This window comes from Vigna unguiculata, chromosome 6 (genome assembly GCF_037176805.1).
Source record: "Vigna unguiculata cultivar grain cowpea cultivar isolate G323 ecotype 2 chromosome 6, ASM3717680v1, whole genome shotgun sequence".
In the NCBI taxonomy this organism is placed as follows: Eukaryota; Viridiplantae; Streptophyta; class Magnoliopsida; order Fabales; family Fabaceae; genus Vigna; species Vigna unguiculata.
The window spans coordinates 31,961,454-31,977,774 of NC_140797.1; the positions used below are offsets into that span (position 1 = coordinate 31,961,454).

General features: G+C 35.9%; 1 pseudogene; it reads left to right on the plus strand.

Moving 5' to 3' along the window:
- Window positions 1-10,355: 10,355 nt before the first annotated feature.
- Window positions 10,356-13,162, plus strand: LOC146885805 (riboflavin biosynthesis protein PYRD, chloroplastic-like; annotated as a pseudogene).
- Window positions 13,163-16,321: the final 3,159 nt, after the last annotated feature.

Consider the following 16,321-nt stretch of genomic DNA (forward strand, 5'->3'; position numbering starts at 1 on the left):
AAAATTGGAAAACAAATTAAACATTACAAATCAAAATTAAAATGAGAGGAAATTAATTTAAAATAATTAATTAAAAATTTTGAGAATAAATTTTACTCAATTTGAGAGAAGAAAAACTAAAAAATAATTTAAAAGTGAACAATTTTTAGTTTTGTAATAAAATTTGGAATAAAATTTCCTATTATTATAATTATTTTACAAAACGATAAATAAGAAATAAAAGATAAATTTGAAATTTGAAAACATTATTATCATTGTTGTATTATTATTGATGATAAATATTTTATATTATAATATTTTTAATTCAGCGTATCTATTTCCTTCCATCTAAATGGAGATTGTAAAAGTTATTGTAATTTTGTTTAGGCAACATTTTTGTTTGCTGTAATTTTTAATATTTTTAAAGATACGAGACATATATATATATATATATATATATATATATATATATATATTATATAAAAATGTGTTATTTTATATTATTTTATTTTATTCATGTAATATATATTACTTTTTAATTTTTGTTTTTTTCTTTTCTCTATGGAATTACATCTTTATTTAATTTTTTAATTTTTATTGTATTTCTTCTTTTATCATCGTATCGTTTTTGTTAATTGTGTTATATATTTATAATAATATTGTAAAAATAATAGCGTTACACTTGTTGCAATGTGAGCAAGCCTCCTCCTTTTTAGGATGGTGCATGTTGTTGTAGCCAGATCTCCTCCACTATCCCACATCCACTTTTTATGGGATATTATTTTCCACACTAGGATTCAGTTATAGATTTTTAAATCTATTCATCACCTATAAATAGGAGCTTAAATCCTCTTCCAAAATAACCTTTCTCATATCTCCTTTTCTTATTTCTTCCTTCTCTCTTCTCCTATATCCTGGGTTACTTATCTTGATTTATTCTTATAACCGACTACACTTAACCTTTGTAATTTGAATGTTATTTTTTTTTGGTTCTTTTTTTTTTAAAAAAAAGTAATAACTAGCAAATACACATGCGATGTCGCACCGATGTGTTTGCATTTTTTTAATTTTCAAGAATTGTTAAATATAAAATTAAAAAAAATATGTAAGAAGAAAATTTAAATAATTAAGACAAAAGAGATTTCTAGAAAAATGATTAAAAGTAAATTATTTATAAAATAATTAATTTTTAAAATAACTAAGGGTAAAACGGGTATTATGAAATGTGGACACGAAAAGAGGAATCATCTTTATTGTTATAGATAGCTATAGATAATAAGGATTGGCATTGGAGGTGAAGAAAGAAAACACAGCACAACAGCCCAGAAAAATCCTCGCTATCTTCTATACACTACCAGAAAAACGTTAATTACCGACGGTCAGAATCCGTTGATAATCTCCATAATTCGTCGTTAATGATGTTTTACCGACGGACTTCCGACGGTAAAATATCCGTCGGTAAACTGCTCGTCGGTAATCATTTACCGACGGATTGTTGAAATTCGCCGATAATTACCGATAGAAATATCCGTCGTCCTTTCCGCCGGTTATTTCTGACAGATCTGTCCGTCGGTACTTACTGACAGACAGTTCCGTCGGTAAATCCATTCGTGGAGTCCATGTCATTACCGACGGATAATTCCCTCGGTAATTACCGACGGACATATCCGTCGGTAATAACATGGACTCCACAAATGGATTTACCGACGGATCTGTGCATCGATAATTCCGTCGGTAAGATAAAAAATTTGGTCTGGGTTGGTTTGTTTTTTAGACATTCCACAATACCTGCATATACAAAATTCCAATACAGACAAATCCAACAGTCCAGCATTCCACTATATCAAATATTGTATCATTATCAAACTCCATGACAATATATATCAAATGACATAGTAAATTGTTCATAAAACAGAGAAAATAATATGTATCACAGGAAAGTTTGTCAAATATTACATAATCACGACCAGTACCAAGAAGGACTAATAGTACATAAGTTTATTAAGTAAATTTTGAACAAAGTTTTTCTTAAGAACATGAAAAGCTAATAATCTTCATAATCAGGAGAAGATTCTTCATTTAGGTTATCGTCTTCTTCATTATTTTGTTGCTGAGAATGGGGTGGAGGGATTTCAAAGTTTGGTTGAGTAGGGTTTGGCTGTTGTGGTTGTGGCTGTGGCTGTGGCTGTGGCTATGGCTGTTGAAATGAAACCAAAAACAGAACCAATAACAATTCAGACAATTTCAATTTAGACTAAGCATTAATTAGCAATCAAAACAAAAACAAAACCAATCCAAATGCATATAACAATTCAACCAATCTCAATTTGGACTAAGCATCAATCAACAATAATTAAACCAAAAACAGAACTAATCGGCAAACACACCTTACAATGGCTCCTATCTCGCAAACACACCACAAGATCAGTGCTCTGGGACCAAAATTAGCGCTCTGTGGAACAATGCAGTGGCTGGCCAGCGAGAGTGAGGGCACCGGCAATCCAGAATACAATTCCTTACCAATCAAAAACCAATGAGAAAACCTAGCAGCATAACAATGGCAAGAAGAAGAATCAATTAAACTCACCAAAACCAAGGTCACGGTCGACGAACGCGGTGGCCGGCAAGAAGACAGAGCCGCTCCGACGTGGAACCCAACCGAGCTTCGAACGTGGAACTCAGACCCACGATGGTAGCGGAGAGGCGACGGCAGCAGCGAGGTGACAGCAGCGCAATGGCGACGTCGGTGAGCAGCGGCATCGCAATTGGCGTGGTGAATTTGGGGGAGCGAGGTGACAGTGGAACTCCGATCCACAGTGGCAGCGGAGAGACGACGGCAACGACGAGGCGACGACACCGGCGAGGTAATGGAAAAGCAATGGCGATTTCTGTGAGAGCGGCAGCGGCGTGGTGATTTCTGTAAGAGAGGCGAGGGGGAAATTTCTGAATTTGGGGAAAAAGAAGGTGAGGTGTGATTTCATAATACCGCACACTTTACCGAAGGATATAATCCGTCGGTAAGTCAGCGACTCCGTCGGGGCTAATTTCACATAGACATTACCGACGGATGAATCCGTCGGAAACTGGGTTCAAAATTCCATACAGTCATTACCGACAGATTAATCCATCGGTAATGTTAATCATGGGTGTCCGTCGGTAATTTCGTCGATAAATGGCAATTACCGACCGATATATATCCGTCGGTATTAATCCGTCGCTAAATATGATATTTCTTGTAGTGATATTGTCAAAGGCACACGATAATAATTCAATGGCAGTACTACGTTCGACAAAACACATGCAACTTCTCAACATTTACTATATCTAATTTGAACATCCATCGCCATCGATGATAACGTCGTCGGCATCTGCATCCTGTAGAGGAGAAGATTCGAGAGGAGGTTGAGAAGAAAATCAGAAAAGCGTAGAGGATGAACTTATGCGTGCTCTTTGGGTTGAGTGTGTTGGAAGTCCCACATCGACTAAAGATAAGGCCAATTCACAATATATAAGTGAGGTGCAAACCTCAACTTACAAGCCGATTTTGTGGGGTTGAGTTAGGCTTAAAAACCCACTTCTAACATGGTATCAGAGCCAAGTTAGAGCCTATCCTACCGAACTTTCTTGGACATTCTGTTCCACCCGATATCGGGTCGCTAACGGACCACCCACTAATCTCTTGTCCCACGCACGAGATGAATATACCTCGGCGTGAGGGGGTGTGTTGGAAGTCCCACATCGACTAGAGATAAGGCCAATTCACAATATATAAGTGAGGTGCAAACCTCAACTTACAAGCCAATTTTGTGGGGTTGAGTTAGGCTTAAAAACCCACTTCTAACAGAGTACGAGGTAGTAGAAAATAAGCTCTTTCCAATTAGTTGCCACATCGATAAACTCGGGACTCGTCACCACCATCTCCATGGAGCGTCGGAAATCCACGTCAGGGTCCAACGAATACATCTCTACCGCAACGCTGCCTTAGAGCACCATTTTCGCCTTTTCTTCAACGGTAGCGACTGGATTTCCTGGCGAGGATGAGGAGGTGGCGCAATCGGTGTCGGTGACGGTGGATTCGACGATGGAGCGACGAGAGGGGAGCGACGACACTTCTGGTAGCGACTGATGACGTCGCCGACAACTCTGACGGAGCTGGTTCAGATTGCTTCTTGTGAAGTGAACCAGAGGGCGACGTCGAGCCGTTGAAGCTACTGGTGCTGATCGGTGTTGGCCGGCATCGTCACCGATGACTGCGGAATGCAAGGCAACATCATGGAGACTTGCCCGAGATGGTTCATGGCAACGTGATGAACGGTTACTGTTTGGAGTTTGTTAGATGAAGAATAAATTGTCCCTCACGTGCCTAAGAAAGAGGAGAAGTTACGAAAAAAGAAGAAGATTTTAATGCATGAAGACAAGCATATGCTGGTGAGTGCTGGTTGTCCCTTTGTTGAATAATTTAATTGTTTGAAGAAATGGTGGTGGGCCATGGATGTGAATTCTACAGAAGTGGTATATATTCAAAATTGGAAGTCTATAATATTAAGGTGCAAGGTTGGTCCACAATGTTTTGAGATATTAAAGTGGTCTTTCAGAATGAACTTTCGTGAGAGCTCATCTTCAAGGATGAAGTTTCAAGTATTTATTTGTTTGCCAATCATGAATATTTAAGATTGTGGGGGTTAGATAATTTTACTCAATTATTTAAAAAAAAATATGTGAATGAGTTTAACCCATTTTCAAAGAAAATAATTATTTGGGATATGGCTTTTAACTTGATAGTTTCTAGATGAAGCCATGTGATTTTTTTTAAGATAGAATCATAAGGAAGGGTGATAGTATTACTATCCCAAAAGTGTTCTTGAGAAACTTCTTAGAAAGTTTAGAAATTATAAATGAGTGATTATCCCTTATGATACTAATTAAAGAAAAATAGAGGAGAATTATTTTCTCAACCTTAGTATGTCCAAATAATTGGGAGCTTACTACCTATGATGGTCTTTTCTAGACCAGGTGTTGTTTATGCAGTGAGTAGACTAAGAATATACACTTAATATTCTAATTACGAATATTGATATTTATGAGATGCTTAAGAGATTCAATGGAAGATGTCATTGAATATAGTGGATTTTCCCATTGTACTAAAAGTGTACAGTGATGCTAACTGAATCTTTGATTTAGACGAGACAAATCTATTAGTGGTAATAGATTCACATTTGGATTGGGCTGGGTTCATGGAGATCGACCAGACAAACAATTATTGTTAGATCAACAAGAAATATGAGTATGTTGTTCTTGAAAGGCTGATAGTGAAGCTGAGTAGTTGACGAACTTCTTAGCTAACATTTCACTAGGAATGAAAATACATTATGATTGCCAATCGGCAGTAGCTACTGAAGAGTGAAATAATTTCCATTGAGAATGTGAAGTCATAATGAAATCTGGTAGATCCTCTGACAAAATCCTAGGATGAAATATGATTATAGAAACATCGAGGAGAATGAGACTTGAGCCACTTGAAACAAACAAGTGATGGTAACCCAACCTTTGTGATTGGAGATCCCATGAATAAGGTTCATATGGGTAAGAACAAGTCACTTGTTAGTTCTGATAGCACTAAATTGATTGATTTTTAATCAATTATGTCCATTCCTATGGTGTGTGTGTGTGTGTGTGTGTGAAAGTGCTAGAGACTGCATTATTGAGAGGTTAAACTTTGTAATTAAAATTCTTTGAGGTGTAAGAATTTTAAACAAAGTTTTAATGGTTTTCATATCCCTTATGGGTGGTGTATGATTTGCAGCATACACTTAATGAAATCACCTATATGAGTGTCGAGTGGGGCCGCTTGTATAGATCTTGGCATGATTTCTAGAGCACTCATGAATATTGGGCACGCGCATGGCCTAGCAGCGCAACACAGCGATAACAACAAGAATTGTGGGGGGTGTATTGTGATTGATAAACCGCTAACACACATCAAGTGTCCTTGGTTCATATAGCTTGCTATACCAGCTCTAATGCATTACATCTTAGTTGAGACCCAGGATTTTCTTTCTTTCTATCTCTTATATCCTGGGTTACTTATCTTGCTAGTTTCTGCTATCCTCGGGATATATCCGATATGTTCCTGTTGTACCCTGGGGGTTTTGCGCATATACTGTGGATAAATCCTTAAGGGCAGTGTTTTTACACGCCTCAGGAAATCTTTTTATTTTATGCTTTTATCAATTTTATGCACATTTGTTAACAAATTGTTAATTTTATAAGTGCTGATTGTGGATTTCATGGTCGTGACATTGGACCTTTGAGACTTTTTTGTATTTCGGGGTCTATTTAATCTCAAATTTGTAAAAATGGGTCCGTTGATTTTCTTTTTCAAAATAGGATTAAGTCGTTAGAGTGGAGGACGACATTACAAGTGAAGTCGTCCTTTACCCTGCCGGTTTCTCTTTTTTTTTATAAAAAAAAAAAGTAAAGTCGTATTGTGGGAGACCAGTTTCTATTCACGTCAAAAGTGAAGTCATCTTCGTACATGACGACTTAACTTTTAAATTTTTTTAATTAAATACATTTTTTTAACGTTGAAGTTTTATATTTTTTTGTATAATAGCGTGGTTTTATGTTTTGTCTACATGATAGAGTGTACTCACAATGTGTAATAACTTCATACGAGTGGTTAGCAAAGGTAATCTAACCATAATGGCTTGGGAACTCATGAATGAGATTAGATGTCCTTATGATCATTCAGGAAACACAATGCAAGGGCTTTATAAAACTGCAACGTTAAAGAAAATTATATTTAATTAAAAAAAATCTGAAAAGTGAAGTCATCATGTATAAGGACGACTTCACTTTTTGACGTGAACAGAAATTGGTCACTCATAGCATGACTTCACTTATTTTAAAGGAAAAATAAAAGAAACCGATAGGGTGGATGACGACTTCACCAGTAATATTGTCCTCCACTTTGACGACTTAACCCTATGATGCAAAAAAAAAAAACTCAGTGGACCCATTTTTACAAATTTGAGTTCAAATAAACCCTAAAATACAAAAAAAAAATGACCTTTGATGAATTTTAGAATATGAGTCTTCATCTATTTTGTTCACTTGGACATCAAACTTCTTCCACAATTATTCATCTTTTGATTTTGATCCTTCTTTTATATTTTCTTCATTTGTAGTTAATTCCTCCTTCATCAAATTCAAACCAAATATGTTGTCTTTCATATGAACTTTGAATACTTCTAAGTAGGTAGCATTTTTTATCACACAAAGTTTGTTTTCAATTGAGACCTTAAAACCTTCCTCTAACATTTGAGAAATACTTAATGAATTTTGGGTAATCTCAATAACATAAAAAAAATAAAAATTGATACCTGAATGAGTTTTAATTGAAAATTGTTCTTGTACCTTTCCCAATAAGTTGTTCTTATTTTCAATTCTTACTTTAGAAATATCTAATTTTTTGAGCTTTTTGAAAAGTTTTTTATCATAAGTTATGTGGTTTGTATAACCATTGTCTATCATCCAACCTTTTGTAGAATTGTTGGTTGTAACATATAATGTTAGTAGTTCCTCCTTTGATTTATCCTCTACAACCTTAACATCTTCTTGAGGATCTTGAGATTTGCATGCCTTTTTCACATCTCTCAATTGACTCCATTAGTGGCATCTTATATATTTATATATTGCCTCCACCAACACTTGTTAGGTTGGTGATTATTTTTCTTGCAATTGGGACAAGATGGAAAAACATGTTGTTGTACTTATTCTTTTTTTTTTGTTATTGACTAAGAGAGCAATCTCGGTAATACGAACTAAAGCACCTTCAACTGTATGATATTCTCCTATTAATCTTCGTTGTTCTTGTGCTTACAAAGCATGTATCACCTTTGTCAAAGTAATTATAGACAAATCTTTTGTGTTTTCTAATGAAGTAATAGATGTTTCATATCTCTCTGACACTGTCACCATAATTTTTTGAATGAGTCTGAACTCTAGAAACTCCTTTTCACACAATTTTACATTGTTAACAATACCCAACAATTTGTTTGGATCCTTAACTGTCTCACATTCTTTCATCTTTGCATCTCAAACTCCCTTATCAAGTTTAAATAATCCCATATTTCTTTGAGTGACTTAAGAGTCATGATTTTGGTAAGGATCATTTGTGAGACGCCAACAAACAAGCATGATCTCGCTTTTTCCTTCTTCTCTTACTTTCCCTTTGCATTTTGATTTGAGCCATGGTGGGATTTTCCAACAATTAATCATCATTTTCCTCCAATACTTTCCATAAATCTAGTCTATCTAAATAAGTTTGCATTCTTACCGTCGATAGATCATAACTTTCATCATCAAATAGTGGAACTTATGATAAATTTGTTTCATTCTACAACCCCGTAAGAACAATGACTCTTGATACCAATATTAAGAGATTTGAGTGTTTTTTGAATATATATATATATATATATATATATATATATATATATATATATATGAGATATTAAATATATAAGAAATATGTTTTATTGATGAAATTATTATTTTATTTTATCCATGTAATATATATATATATATATATATATATATATAAACATAATATCAAATGTTTACAATATCTTAATATTATTTTTTTAATCGAAATAATAATTATTTTTTAAAATTGAAAGATATTTCTAAAACTAAAATACTTTCTAAAACTAATTTAAGATGCAAAAGATCTCAAGTAAATATTCTAATGTTCAAAGGTACAACATTCATATTATAAAAAGGTTTAATTAGTTGGATAAAACCCATTTTCGTTTAGATGGTAGGAGATGTAGGACACTATTATACGTGAACTCCACCAATGGCAACATATCACTCCAAGTAACCAAGTGATCCAACACACACGTTCTCAGCAAGTCCTCCAATGTATGCATGGTTCTCTCAAACTGACCATCGATTTGAGGATGATAAGATGAGCTCATTCTCAATTGAGTAAATCTAAATTAAATTTCCTTTTTGCTAAAATTAGTTTTGGCATGAAGGTGAAAGGATAGAGAAAACCCTAGCTGAATGAGCAGTCAAGGGAGGCTGGAAAAACAGTTCATAATGACTAATTGAATCGCAATTATCATGAACATTAAGCCATTTTCGTTTTAGCACATTAAACTACCATTAAGGCACCATTAAAAGTCAAATTTTGAGTGAGAATGAAGGTTTTCTGTGCTGCCTTTGTTGCTTAGTGAAAGGAGTACGAAATTGGAGAGTGTTGTGTGATAATTGAGTCAGAAGTAGAGCTAACATGGGAAAACAAGGGGTGTCCATTCTCATCAAAGAAGAAACCAAGAACCTCAAGTTTAGCAAGGAAATCAGATTATGGGAGCTTTACACATTAATTTTACGTTTAAGTCTGATTGGCATGGTGGATATAGTATGATTATGTTTGAAATTATTTTATTTCGTTTACGCCACTGTTTCTGGAAATTTCCAGAAATTGTCTGGCCAACGATGAATTGTCGCTAGACGACTCTTTCCTTTTCTAGGTCATTTTGGGTTCCTGCAGAGGAACCACCTACCAAATATAGTGTAAAATAGTCAATTTGACCAACTTTGACTCGTCCTTGCCTAGAGTGACTGGTTGACCAGTTTAGACTCTTTGATTATCCATTGAGAGGCTACCACGTGTCAGAGTAGTCTCTCTCTCAAATCAGAATTCTCTTCCCACCATTACGGTTTTACTGCTGTGAGTGGTTGCACGAAGGTTACGGTGGTTGTTACGGTGGCTACAGAAACGCCGGAGGTGCTGAGTCCATGGTTCTTGTGGAAAGATGGTGATAGGTTCACATTCTAAACCGGCAGTGGTGGTTGCGTGAATGGCTCGCGACTGTAGGTCACGGCAGTGCTGCCATAGAAGGATCGAGCTTGGTAACTTCGCGTCATGAATGCATGTGCTGCCATGAGCGCATTTGTGACTTCGCGTTCGAGCATGGTGCTGCCATGAACGTTGTCGCGATGACAAAGGTGCAAACCGTGAGTGGTGGTTCTAGGTCTGTTCCAGTGAGTTGCAGGCACGAAATACGCAAGTCTCGCGAATGCGAGTGGTGCTGCAATGGTGGTTCCGGCAGCGTGCTGAACAAAGACAATGGTGACGCGAAGATGTTGGCCACTGCAGGTCTCCCGAGCAATCTTGGTGCAGCAATGGTGGGTCTCGACGTGTGTGCAAAGATGGTGCAACCATGGTGATTCCAATGTGATGCGAAGATGGGGTTGCAGTTCTGGCGTGAGCGCGACGGTTGTGGCAGCGTGATGAACAGAAAGGACGAGACGCGAGTGCAGGTGCGAGTGTGGTGGACGACGTCAAGCACAGCGGTTCGTGCGAGAAGATGGTGGCAAGTGGTGTAGGTGTTGTCGGAGTTTCTAGGGGTTGTTTCGGCGAGTTGTTGGCGCGGAAGAGGTAGGTCGACAACAGTGTAATGACTGTCGAAGTCAAGGGCGGCGACTGCGGCATGAAGATGGTGGGAGAAAAGGAAGATTAAGGTTAGGGTTTCTGATTGTGTGAAGAAGAGATGGTGATGAGGTGTCAAATTGTAATTGGTTATTTTATTGAATGGAGGATTGAGGACGTGACAAGTTTTAATTAGTTATTTTAGTGAGTGGAGGATTGCCATGTGGCATGATTTGATTGAGGGGAGTTTAAGTGGTTGAAGGGGTGCAAATTAGTAAAAAGTAGGGGTACATAATAGATTTAGATGACCCACTTATAGGAGGGGTGTGTAAAATAAAAATTGGAGGTGCAATTAGCTCCTGAAATATTCCTTTCCTTAATTAGATGGTCCAATGGCAGAAGGGGTGTGTTAAAATGAAAATTGTGGGTGCATTTAGCTCCTGACTTATTTCTCTCCAGAATTTCTGATTTTATACTTATTTTATGACTTAAAATATTCTCAATTCACACTCTTAAGGACCGAAATTAAATTCTAGTTACATTATTAAACTAAGAATATCCAATAATATATTATGCAACTAAAATCAATTCTTAAGTGAAAAAATGATATTAAATCCCCAAAATGTAAATACTTAATGAGGGCAAAAGTTTGAACGCATCACAACCGCTAGGTGGTTTGGAAGTCTGATGCGCCTGGTGCCCTGTGCGTTGCGCTAGGTGATACCGTGAAGCAAAAGTGTTTTTTTTTCTTTGATGTGCGTGGTCTACAAGACTTCTAGGATATCTTAGAGATCGGCTTGCTGGTGTTCCTTGAGTGGTGGCTCGGAACATCCCTTGAGTTGTGGCTCGGGATAGAAGTTAAGCACGTGGTATTCCTTGAGTTGTGGCTCAGAATAACATCTCTTGAGTTGTGGCTCGGGATGGCGGATGAACACGAGGAACTCTTGAGTTGTGGCTCAGGTTGGCGAGTGTTGCCGGTGTGAGTGTGCACGTAATGGCATGTACGGATGGGTCTAGTTAGATTGCCCTCCTCAATAATTAACTGACGAGTTTGGTAGTCTTGGGACGTTACGAATGTTATTCGTATTGGGAACTCCACTTGGCGTTACGGTGTGTGATCTGTAGCATGGTTTCCCGCACATGCTCTATTAGTTGTGGCTGATAGGTGTGATAGCAAGACATCTTGAGGTACTCGCTAGAAGACATAGAACATGGTTGACATGGTAGTGGCCATGTGTGTGAAATTGAAGGATGAGTTCCTTTGGTGTGATTGAAATTATATGAATTGTGTGTATATGTTTTATTCTGTTAGATCACTCTATCTGCTTGTGTTTGGCGATGATCGTGTTCGCGATACACGAGAGCAAATGATATTACAGGTGGATCTGGTGAAGCCTAGAGACAGAGCGAGGCTAGTATTAGGAGAAGATTTTATCAGAGTTTTACTAATTATGTATTTTAAGGATTTTGTAAACATTTGGAGTATTTAAGCATGGTTTATATATATATATTGGAATTTTATGAATTATGAAATTTGAGTTACATTATATTGTAATAAAGTTTTAATTTTCCTGCATTTTTGGGAATCTAAGTTATAATAAATGAAGTTTTATTATTTATTTCTTTATTATATTATTTAAATCCGTAATATCCGGTCGGAATGTTACAGGAGTTACAAACCCATTAGGAGGAGTCGGTGGAATGGGTTTGGGATGTAGTGTGCATCCTCCGATGGAGAGATTGGTGATAGGTTTAACATAAGAAGATGTGTAGAGCTTGCTAGAAAGGCTTTTGGGTATACCAGCCCAATCCATTGGTGGGGTGTGTTATTGTAAAGAATGGGATAGTTGTTGGTGAAGGGTTCCACCTAAAGCAGGGCAACCACATGCTGAGGTACCTACCTTCCCTCTCTTCCACCTCTCTCTATCTGAATTATTCTACGTGTGTAAAATAAAAATGATTGTTACTATTCGGGTGAATGTTACATAAAATTAGGAGATATTCTGGTAAAATGTTTTGATTGTGAGATATTATTGGTTTTTACTTAGCCTTTAGATAAAGACCTTGTGTTTCTGAGTATGTTGAGTTAGGGAGATGAGATTGTCAGGTGTTTGCTTTGAGGGATGCTGGTGATTTGGCACAAAATGCAACTGCTTATGTAAGCTTGGAACCTTGTAATCATTTTGGTAGGACTCCACCTTGTACTGAAGCTCTAATTGAAGCCAAAGTGGAAACGGTTGTTGTTGGGATGGTGGATCCAAATCCTATAGTTTCCTTCAAAGGGGTGGAAATATTGAGAGATGCAGAAATTGAAGTTGTTGTGGGTGTAGAGGAAGAGTTGTGCAAGAGTCTCAATGAGCCTTACATTCATCGCATGTTGACGAAAAACCTTTCCTTACTTTGAGGTAATTCAACTCTCCCTTTGTCCTTTGACACTTTCACATGCTTTTTCTAACAATTATAACGGTTCTTTGGATGCATTTTGGAGTTTGGTTGATCCTCATGTGTTTTAATTCTTTCATAAACATAACTTCACAACCTAGCATGTAGTTGCATTATAGATATTCTCTTTTTGTCAATGGGAAATTTTTGAACCTGCTTGAGAATGGAGCTGCAGACCGTGGTAGTTACTTTCCAAGGCTATTATAGGAATATGATGTAGTGGTAATGTCTTCTTCTTTCTCACCAAAAACTTTTAAGTACCTGCATCTCAACAACATGGACTCATTTCTTTCATTGAGTTGACTTAAAACAATACAAGAATCGAAATCGAAAGAAGGCTGATCATAACTAAACTCATATTCTCATCTTGAGAAATCAACGCACAAATTAAAAGTAATAGACTCAATAACATCAAAACAAATTATTCTTTTGAGCAAAATCTCCTAATTGTTTAAATTATTATCATGAAATACGATAAAATTGATTTTTAAATAGATTATACATATAACATAAACTTAAAATTAAAAAAGATTAAAAATATGAAAATATCCTTTCTTATCGTCCTCTTGTCATTAAGATGATTAACTACAACCAGAGTGAATTTTGCAAATCTTTTCCAATCTTGAGATACATTTACACTATCCTTCTCCACTCCAAGATAAATTCTGATGGGATCATCGGTGCCCCCAGTTCAGGAGAAAACAATGTACCTAAACAGCAAAGTTCAAACAATTAATAAAACTAACATAATACACAACATCAGAACCACAAACAGTAAACAAAATTTTAATAAAACACCAATTGAGATCATTCACTATGAAACTTTTGGAGATAATCTTATCTTTGAGATTCAATGTATGGAAGTTGATATGCTTACAAGTATTTCTATGATACATCAATTTAGGCCAATGGTTGTTATTTTCCATTGTAGTAACTTCAACCTGAAAGAGGTGTAAAAAACAATTAAACGCGGGAGGTGCAAGGAGCAATTAAATTAAAAAAAAAATTGTGAGGTGCAAATAGTGAAAAAGAGGTGTGAAGTAGTAAACAAAATGCAAATAATATGAGGGTAGGAAATTGAAAATTTGGTGCAAAAAATTTGGTACAAAATACAAAAGATTATATCACGTACACTAACATATATTACGTACAAAACTTATAGTGCATACAAAAAATTATATCACGTACACAAACATATATTACGTAAAAAAAATTATAATACGTACAAAAACTTATAATACATACCAAAAATTGTATCACGTACAAAAACATAGTTGCGTACAAGATATAAAATATATTACGTAATAAGAAAAGAGCACAAAGAGAGATTAGGAAGACCTATCGAAGAAAATAACCCACATGTATGAAAAAAGACAAATATGTTAGTTAACAAACTAATAAGCAGCTGCTATTACTCACCAAAGTTTCCTTGCAAAACTACACATCATGGAGTAACCAAAATAATGACATACCATGGACAACACGCGTCACTATAAAACATTATGAAATATAGTTTGGAAAAAACTAGAACAAATGATTTTTCAAATATAAGCTAAATTCCTTGAGAATGGTGAAATTGAAATTCTAACATTAACTACATTGGAAATTTTAGGTCAAAGTATAATGATTTATTTCAGGTTAGTTTATGTCTACAATTTATTTAAAAAGGTGTCCATTCCATGTTCAAATTTTAAATCCCAAGCAGTCTCTACAAGTCTTTTTTTTGCTTCCATCAATGTCTTTCTTGCCATTTCAAGTTCCGCCATCAACCTCTTTGTTTCATTTTGTAACCTATCCACGTTATCCTTGGCCCTTGTCACATTTACTGTTAGAATATGTGGTTCTCATTCAATTCCTAATACCACACGTTACTTAAGCACTAATTATTAATTATTTACTGCTTAAGTTTTGAAGACTCTTCATATGGCCTATTTACTGGTTCAGTTTTGAAGACTCTTCATATGGCCTATTTACTGCTTCAGTTTTGAAGACTCTTCATATGGCCTATTTACTAGTGCAGTTTTGAAGCCTATAAATAACATCTCCATGACTTGAAAAAAAATATAGAAAAACATTTACAGAGACACACTTTGTAATAGACATCTAAGTATTTTTTGGTGAGGATTCTTGTTCCCATTTAAGAGCTTTGTACTCTTCTTTTCATAGTAGAACTTTGTTCATTATCGTCCCGTGATTTTTCCTCTTACATTCAAAAGAGGTTTTCCACGTAAATCCTTGTGTGTTATTTCTCTTTCTCTTTTATTTGCTTCTCTTTAATTTCCAATTGCAAGAAGAAAGATGGCATTCCCGGGGTTGAAAATGCAAGATGCAAAGCACGACTAGTCGTTAAAGGCTTTAATCAAAAGGAAGGTATTAATTTTAATGAGATATTCTCACCTGTTGTTTGTCATACTTCCATTCGTGTTTTGCTTGCTTTTGTTACTCTGTTTGATTTGGAGTTAGAGCAGCTAGATGTAAAGACAGCTTTTTTACATGGAGAGCTGGAAGAAGAAATTTACATGGAACAATCAGAGCGATTTATTGTTCCTAGAAAGGAGCATTTTGTTTGTCGTTTGAAGAAATCCTTATATGGCCTCAAGCAAGCACCTAGGTAATGGTACAAGAGGTTTGATTCTTTCATGATTGGGCAAGGTTACTGCAGGAGTCAATTTGATGACTGTATTTATTTTCAAACATTCCAAGATGGATCTTTCATATACTTGTTACTATATGTTGATGATATGTTAATTGCATCACGTGACAAGTTTTCTATCAGGAAATTAAAAACTCAACTAAGCAATGAGTTTGAAATGAAAGAATTAGGTGCAGCAAAGAAAATTCTTGGTATGGAGATTCGCAGGGACTGTTAAACTGGTAAATTGTTTTTATCTCAACAAAGGTATATTAAGAAAGTACTTGATAGGTTTAATATGAATGATTGTAAACCTGTTTCTACTCCACTTGCTGCACATTTCAAGTTATCCTCAAATCTTTGCCCAGATACAAAGGAAGATATGGAGTACATGTCACATGTTCCTTATGTTAATGCTATTGGCAGTCTTATGTATGTCATGATATGCATCAGGCCAGACCTTGCATATGCTGTTAGCATGGTAAGCCGGTATATGCATAATCCCGGCAAGAAACACTGGAGTATTGTAAAATGGATTTTTCGGTATCTAAAAGGTACTTCTCATGTTGGATTGGTATTTGACAAAAAATTGGTTGCAACTGATAATGTTATAGGATATGTTGACTCAGATTATGCTGGTGATCTTGATAGAAGAAGATCTCTCTCAGGTTACATCTTTACCCTTTGTAATAGTGCTATCAGTTGGAAAGCAACACTTCAATCTATTGTTGCATTATCTACAACTGAAGTAGAGTATATTTCAGCCACAGAGGGAGTGAAGGAGGCTATTTGGCTCCGAGGTTTGGTAAATGAACTTGGTCTAACACAGA